This window comes from Gadus macrocephalus, chromosome 20 (assembly GCF_031168955.1).
Source record: "Gadus macrocephalus chromosome 20, ASM3116895v1".
Lineage (NCBI taxonomy): Eukaryota > Metazoa > Chordata > Actinopteri > Gadiformes > Gadidae > Gadus > Gadus macrocephalus.
In genome coordinates, this window is record NC_082401.1 from 4856214 (window position 1) to 4865007 (window position 8794).

General features: G+C 38.4%; 2 long non-coding RNA genes across 2 annotated transcripts; both read left to right on the top strand.

Moving 5' to 3' along the window:
- Nucleotides 1-666: 666 nt before the first annotated feature.
- On the top strand, nucleotides 667-3512 carry LOC132449185 (uncharacterized). The gene is made up of 4 exons (XR_009523531.1): nucleotides 667-2898; nucleotides 3022-3060; nucleotides 3133-3286; nucleotides 3388-3512. It is a non-coding gene; the product is annotated as an uncharacterized LOC132449185 (long non-coding RNA).
- Nucleotides 3513-3640: 128 nt separating this feature from the next.
- On the top strand, nucleotides 3641-4730 carry LOC132449186 (uncharacterized). The gene is made up of 2 exons (XR_009523532.1): nucleotides 3641-3734; nucleotides 4130-4730. It is a non-coding gene; the product is annotated as an uncharacterized LOC132449186 (long non-coding RNA).
- Nucleotides 4731-8794: the final 4064 nt, after the last annotated feature.

Sequence of the window (8794 nt, forward strand, 5' to 3'; positions counted from 1 at the left end):
TACGTAAAATCTAAAATAAAATAAATGTTACGAACTACCCAAGTGTTGACTGATTTGTGCCAAGGTGTTTACCTAAAATGTGTTTTCAAAGTGATCCCTAAATGCCTGTCCACTCAGTTCCACACGGCCAAATTCCTTGTAATGTTGATCGCCATCATCATCATCATCATCATCGTCTGGCTGTGGAATGATCTTCTTGGGTAGCTGAAGATCCAGGCCACTTTGCAACAACATCCAGTAGGCTATGTTAAAATTTGCATCAAAAACAACCTGCGTGTTGATGGAATGCACTTTCTTCCTATTGACGAACACGTCCTCGTCTTTTGATGGCGCAATTATTTTTATTTTTTATAAGTTATATATATTTTTTTATAATTTATAATTTTTATAACATTTTATTTCGGGACTAATCGGATTATTCCTGTTAGTCGGGGATGTTATTGCATTGCGATTAACTCCACAACAAGTTTAATACCCTAACATTTCGTCTCGCAGGCATTTACGATTCTTTGTGAATAGGTCTTACTGAGTTAAAGTCCTCTTGAGGACTTTTAAGCTCTCCTAGACTTAGGTGCTACTTTTAGGCCTAAAATACTTTGGACACAAGCCGTGCACTAGGCCCTCTCGAATGCCTGGCCGAAAAAACACACTCCTTTCAGCTGCCCCTTCAGCATGGCTATTCAACCTCCTTAACAAGTGGGCCAAAAAGGAAAACCGCTGGTGGTTCATGGGCCACACATACAAAACTTATAATGTCAATTAATCGCTACAAATAAATCGTACTTAAAGTAGTGTTAACTTCATATATATAGTACTGCTAAATGGATTAAACTTGTAAGACGCATTCCTTTCTTTTTCACTTCTAAATGCATCATTATAACAATTTTTGACCTTACATATTTTGGACACATATTTTTAATATCAATTTTTGTTCTTACATATTTCTGACACATTTGTAATAACAATTTTTGTTCTTACATATTTTTTGACACATTGGAATAACTTTTTTTGTTCTTGCATTTTTTGACACATTTATAATAACAATTGTTGTTCTTACATATTTTGGACACATTTTTATGATTCAAAAATGTTGTTGGAATCATCACAATCTAGAACTACTGTGCATATGAGACATTTTGAGCCTGTTATATTGAGCCTATATATATTAGAAATTGCATTGCCTTGATTTTGTTATTTCAGCATAGTTTGGTTCATACGTTGTAAGGCCAATCCTGAGACACTCATGCAGCTTCTCAATGGTCATGGAGCAACGTACCCTTGTTTTGATGGCATTCATATGAGAAAACTGGCAGCAAACGAGCCGTGATTTGAGTTGTAGTGCCTCTTCACGTTGTATTCCTTCATCATGGAAATGGCTTTGTTGCACACTAAACACATCGGTTTACTACTTGTGGCGGATGGCAAAGTAAATAAATATTTTTCAGTCCATTCGCTTTTGAATAGGCGATTTTCAACATCAACCTTACGTTTTTTGGCTTGGAAAGAGACATCTTGGAGCTGTTGTAGCCTAGCTAAAGTGAGTTTCTCCGTGGTCCGCAAGCATAAAATGCAACGTGAGCTTGATTGAGGCAATGGCAGGTGCAGACAGAGCGGGTGTAATCCTGTTGCCGTAGCATTCTCTGCGTTTATTCGCTGGTCATATATATTACACACGCGAACCTGATTTGCAGGCAACAATTTTCCTAATTTATTTTTATTTTTTTAAAAAACTTTTTTTAGGTCTGCATCTGGGCTCCAAACGAAAACCGAAAACGAACAGAATTTTACGAGGAACGGAAACGAAAACCAAATGGTCTTCAACTGTTCCGAACAGAAACGTTATTCTGAAATCCCCAAAACCGGTTAATAACGTGTTTTTTTTCGTTCTCTATATAGCCTATACAATTTCCCAAAAGCATAGCCTATTTCATGAAAAAAAATTGTTTTCCTGTTGCCGCGTTCACTTCGCCTCCCGCTAAGCCCAGTTGTCACAAATTCCCACCACCACCCTGGCGAGAGGCCGTATGCCATTTCAGTTGCGATCTTCAATAGGCCTTACTTGCACAGTGACATTTATTTGGAAATTATGTTTGCAATGTAGGCCTGTGAAGATAATATATTGTGCCTGCCCAGTTTTTGCTGTTTTGGAAATGTGACAGGTCCTGAAGCCAGCAACGAAAGAGCTACTTTTGCTGGACTCGCTTAGACCAGATGGCTTTGGCGACAGTTGTTACCATAACATATTTAGGTTTCGTAACATAAGAACAATCAGCCCTGTTCTGTGGCTTGTTCAGTACTGGAATTCTACAGAATTCATAGTATTCCAATAATGCAGTAACACAGCTCATTGGCCAGGTTTGTCAAATGAAAAAAAAAATTTGCTTTATAGTATCCGTGTGTTTTTGTATTATTTGAAACTATCAAATTAACAGATCTTTGCCTTTCACAGAATGCACTCAAATGGCTGCATTATGTGGATGTACTGACCTCAGTACACCAAAATGGAGCACAGATGCTCCATTTTGGTGCTGAGGTCAGTATTATGTAGAGACAAATACATGAACAAATAGACAAATTGTGAAGTACTGATTTCTAACTGAAAATGACCATTCCTCAACTTCAATATTCTATCATTTATTTTAGCGAGACATGGCACACATCAGGACATGATGGTGCATTAATTTGATGGAACGGTTCCAGATTGATGGGTAAGACAACTTTAAATGTAACTTCCTACACAACATTAATTATACATTAGTTAACCTTTTTTTTCTGTCACTGTCACTCGAAAGCCACCGACAGAGGTTTGCATACTGGACAAATGAGGCCACAGCATTGCTCTAAGGATCACTGCAGCCGATCTACAGGATCCCGAAGACCAGAAAAAGGGATCATGAGGTGAGCATGATGTTGATGGCAGAGGACAGTGTCATGCTCCTTTTTGTTATAGACTCATTAATGCAATTCAGGTTTCTTATTCTTACATGTCTATATTGATGCATAAATAATTTTCCCTCAAAGGTTCAGTTTGAAAAGGCCGACAGGTGCTTCATATTGGAGGTAATCTTTCTTTTTTTTTTTATCAGGGGAATGTGTTAATAAGCTTGATTTTTCCTGACCTATATTATACAGATGCCAACATCTGTGCTTGATGAAATCCTCAAAGAGGTGGTGCTCCAGGAAGGAGATAATGTCTACCTGACATTGGCTCTGGTGTGTACCACATTCAGAGACATTGTGTCCACCAATTATTTGAGAAGACGGGCACATTTTCAGTGGCTTGACAGTAAGTTATTTAATAGCAGTGGTATACAATACTTAAGTACTATGGTGTTTTCATTATCTCTATGGAAATGTGCTCTTTTGACTCACAATTTTGTTACACAGGTGTTGCTACCTGGAGTAGGTTTTCTGCAATGTACAAAAAAGCTTTCTGCACCATTTACACCATTGACACCTGCCTTGGATGTGGACGAATATATAAAAACTGCACACCAGGTATACATCTTATACAGTTCTTGATAGTGTTGGTATCTGTGTGATTACACACAGTATTGATGTCATAACTATGCATTGATCACATCTGTAGAGGTCACTTGTCAGTATGTTTTTTTTCTTTCCTTTTTGTTTTACAGGATATTTTGGGACAGGAAAAAAGGGGAGTACTAGAAGCAATCTATTCTGAAGCCGAAGATCCGGGATACGGCAATCACTTCTGCAGCCAATTGCAATAGGTAAACATAAGTTTAACACAAACACAAATCCTAAACTAAATTATGTCACTGAAATGTATGTAGGTCTACAAAAATACCCTTGAAACTAATTGAGTGATGTAGCTTATTTAAGGACCCTTAAGATACAGTGCAGTCCAAAGTATTCAAACCTTACAATAAAAAAAAAAATTCCCTCAGTGATCTCCACTCTGTGCCCTGTAATGACAATATTTTCATTCATTTGTTTTATTTTACTGTTTTTTTTTTAAAATTGAACACTGATTTTTTTTTTTAGCGTTTTTGCAAATCTTTAAAACCTATGCCATTTTCAATTGTGAATGAAGCAACTACCATGGAAATGTCAGTTACAAACGTAACTTCTTGACACTATATCTGCACATCTTTGCTTGTTGCAGATGTCCCTCTTGCCTGTCCTCCAGCCCCTGCACGTCGAGAGGAGCAGACACCCGTTTGTGCCCAGAGGACATAACTCACATGTTGGACTTTCAAATGTACTTTTGAGAATACTTTGCAAAATCTCATGACACTGTTATTGTTGTTAATATATATATAGTTATATGTCCTTAAGATGTTTTTGTCAATGTTTCTGTTGTTGTTTCTGCATCCAAGGTTGACCTGTACTTTGTTAGTTTCGATTGAATATGCATGTTAAGTATTACCTTAGTTTGTTTCACTAGTCACTTTTGTTATAGTCACTTTAAATTGTCACCTTTTTTCCACATTTGTATATAGTCACTGTTAGTACCTGGAAGCAGTAGGAGTGAGCTGCCTTTTCTTTTGACTAGTTTTCTCATGTTTTTTGTTAGTTTAGGATGTTAGTTTTAGTGATGGTCTTTTTTTTTATTTACTTTGACATAGGGTTTAGGTAGCTTCCCTTTAAAATCTAGTTTGTTTTGTTTAATTATTTTGGCCTTGGTTCACTCTGAAGAGAAGCTTCATTTTCAGTTTGGTGTATTGTTTGTGTGCTAAGCAGCAATAAACTGCTTGTCATTTTGACTACGCGTGTGTGGACTCCTATTTATGTTAGGCAAAAAATTTACAAAAAACATGAGAAGCATTGTGATTTTTCTGTTGGATATGTGTATATATGCACAAATACACACACACAGATGAGTGAAAAATAGCTTAAAAGTATATATATATATATTATATTATACATTATATATTATAGTATATCTATAAATAGTCTATTGCCGCTTTTCCACTGCATGGTACCAGCTCGACACGACTCGACTTGACTCAGCTCGCGTTTTTTGCGTTTCCACCGCGAAAACATGGTATCTGGTACCTGAAGTGGCTGCTTTTTCTAGTACCGCCTCGCGGTAAAAAAAAAAGGTGACGTCGGTAGACGGCCGGCCACTGATTGGCCAGAGAGTGTGACGAAGTCACGAGAGCGACATGGCAACCATGCTGTCAACAGCCATAGCCGCGCCGCAGCCAACATATTCCACTTCTTCAACATGCCAGCTAATAATACGAACACGAATATCATCGCATCGATGTCCTCCATTGTTGTTATGTGGGTTCTGTCCATGTGTGGGTTACGTAGGTGTTTGCGTCGCGTACAAAAATACGTCACGGCCCTTTCGCGCAGCCGACCCCGCCCACGTCCAGGAGGTAATATTTGCGGTGGAAAAGGACCCGTGCTGCTACCGTGTCGAGTCGTGTCGTGTCGAGTCGTGTCGAGTCGAGCTACATGTGCGGTGGAAAAGCGGCACAACAGTCTAAGTAAATAAGACAAATACACACACTGAGGTAACTGAAAATTTGCGAAATGGTGTCTGTCTTATCTATCGTGAAAGAATGCAATTTAGTTTGTCCGAGTGGGGTTGCTGTTGATAGCGTATTGTGTGACGTAATCAGCAGACGACGAACCCCGAGCCGATCTGGAAGCCGAGCCGATGTGGTACCTACACCATCAGTCCCATGTTTTCGAACTATACAGGCTTACTTGAACCACGTGACCACCCCGCCGGTGAGATCAAAGTGTCTCAACTCTTCTCTCTATGGCTCTGGGCAGGCCTAGGCTATAGCTTGACACACATACAACAGACAGAGATTTTTGCACAGAATTGGATTTATTTTAATTAATGTGTGTTGCTTAGGCGACCGCCTAAGGTGTAAAGTGCTGTTGGAAACCCTGTTTTCAGCTGTCTCTTTTATCTTTAAACATTTACGACCCATTTATAACCTCACCTGTTTCCCATCATTCATGTCATTATGATTTGTACGTAATAATTATAAAAAAAAAAACAGGTTCCTATGCCATTCTTTTAATAAAGATTGTTTTTTCATAGACCATAAAATACAGGTCATTAGGTCAAAGGTCAACCCATAAATCAGGTCAAAGGGCCAACCGTAAATCAGGTCAAAGGTCCCATCCATCATCTTGACAGCTACGTCGTAAATCATGGTCAATAAATCTTGACACAAGCTGAATACTTATTCTCTCAGCTGTTGTTTTTTTACAACCATCTGCAGTCTCACGATCAAGTTTTTATTCCTGATGATATGAGTTATTACAAATGTAATTTACTATCTATCTTTCAAACCACATTCTTAAAATGTTCATTGTTTTCCTGAAATAAATGGTTTATTGAACATTTACAATTCAGCAAAATTATTTGCCAGAATATCTCTTTTAATTTACATTTAGCTTACTCAATGACATGGAAACAATGCTTAAACATCATTCAATACCTTCATTGATGTACAATTAAAATGGTTAAACTAATCCCAATTCAACTCAAAAGTGCAACTCAACTTAACACACCTCAAAACTATTCAGAAAAAAAAAAGAAGTAATTTTCCCTCACAAAACTCAACAGGCACTAGGACAAGGGGACGACAAGTACTGTAGCGATGACTGCTGCACCATCAAAAAACATCAGTTTTTCAGCGTGCTGATATTAAAATACACTCATGCAAGCCAACAACGACAACCTATGAACACTGATTATTGAGCCATTGAGCCATTGAGACCTGAGCGTCTTCTGCTGATGCTTCACAGATCCATCGCAGGTTGGTATCACAGGAGATGTCATTCCACGTGGGCCTTTTGTTCTGGGCAGTCTTCTTCCCCGTATACGGCTATTTCATTACCGTTATCAGGCTGTTTTTCCTCCCAATTGCTTACAGATAAACAGATTGGGAAACATGTATTTTGTGTAATGAAACAATTCAGATAATTCAATAAAGCAAATATAACAATTTTAATTATTTACATATTGATCACTGTAAGAGCCAATATGCCAATAATTGATTTATAATAAATATTTAGTTTAAAATGATTAATAAATGCTAATAGTAATTTTATGTTAATTCGTAATGTGTAAGACTGTTAATAATTTAGTGAGGTATAAATGGTAAATATGTTATTCTCTATGTTTAACGGTAACGATGGTAACGTAATTCAGTTTGGAGTCTAACATTGATTGAAGCTAAACAGTTTTTTGACCGTGCGTAAGACCGTAGATTATATAGTTGTTGAAGACGTGTATTTTGTTTGAAGACTTTTAAGTAAACATTTAAAAACGAAGGAACATTGTCTAGTCTTTTCGCCCGCGTTGCAAACGCTGTCAGCTGACTCCAACAAGTGGTACAAAGGACGAGTAGGAGTGAGACGAAGTGCCACTATATTTTGTCAAAAAACTTGGCTTAACGGATCAATAAGCTCGTGCCCGTGCTCGGCCGTGGGGAGAGCGCAGCTGTCCACTCGGGAGATCGGGAGTAGGCCTACGGGAGAAAAGCCAAGAGAGCTCACCTGAAGAAGCTTATACAAGAAACGGTTAATCCTTAGAAGTATTCTCCAAAGAAAGGTAACGTGATTTGTTGATATTATCCTCGTGCATTCCCACAAGAGGACGTCACACCGATGCAAGATAGTCGAAGCCCGTGCCGAAATTAAAGGTGGACAACATAAAAAAGAAAAGAAAAGGAAATGCAAAGTTGTTGATTCTCCGTGTCAGCTCGTATTTTAAGCCAGACAGTCAATGTTGATTATTTGGGCTTCATTTAAGAAGTTGTATTGCCATTGTTCTTATGAAGAAAAAGTGACTTGAAGGATAAGTGCTTTTAAACCATTTGCATGCAACTAAAGCCTAACTCTGCATTATTAAGATGACCGATGAAAAGGAAAAGGGGCTTAGATATTTTGAGGATACAATGGATCCAGGACGGACACGTAGGTTGACAGAGAAAGCCTTAGAGGAGAAATTACAAAAAAATATAGCATTGAGGAGAAGAAAATTAGGAGCTCTCACAAGTAAAATAAATGAATTGGAGAAAATGATGAGCGATACTCAAAATGTACATAAGGTTAAAGATGTCATGGAAAATGATTTCCCACTTTCTTTAAATGAGTTGTATTGCCTCAACAAAGAAGTTGCAAGCCTTTTGCCTGAAGATGAAAAAACATTTGATCAGGAACAATGGTTTGAATCCAAAATGGCATCAATCAAAGAATTTATGAAAGCAACTAAAACTTGGATCGAAATTGTGCACGAAAGCTTGTTGCAAAAGGATGATGCAGACGTTAACCCGCAAGATGCTGTTAAATCAAGTGACAGTATATCGCAGTATGGTGCCAGTCATGCTGGACACGACCATCAGAACGGATCTCACGTAAGTCGCAAAACTACCACATCACGAGCTTCGTCGACACGTGTTAAACAAGAGGCTGAACATGCAGCTTTGCTTGAACGCGCTGCAGCTCAGAAGAAAAAGCAGCAGCTTGAGTTTGAAATAGCGAAACTTAAAGGGGCAAAAGAAGAACTTGAGTTGGAAACTGCATTAGCAGAAAGCAGTGCAAAATTAAAAGTGTTTAAAGAATACGAAAGATCCGAAGATGGTTCCGGTAGCCGTGGTTACAGTAGCCATTCGCTAGTACAACTACTACAAGGAGGGAACGTGGAGCAAGAAGAATCCGGTGTTTCGCTTCCTCAGCCAGTAAATCCAGGTTTTCATGTTCAACCACAAGTGCTGCAATCCCAAGTACATAAGGTCTCTCAACACCATCACGGTAACGCTCAAGCCAACAGAGATGACGAGATGCTAAAAGT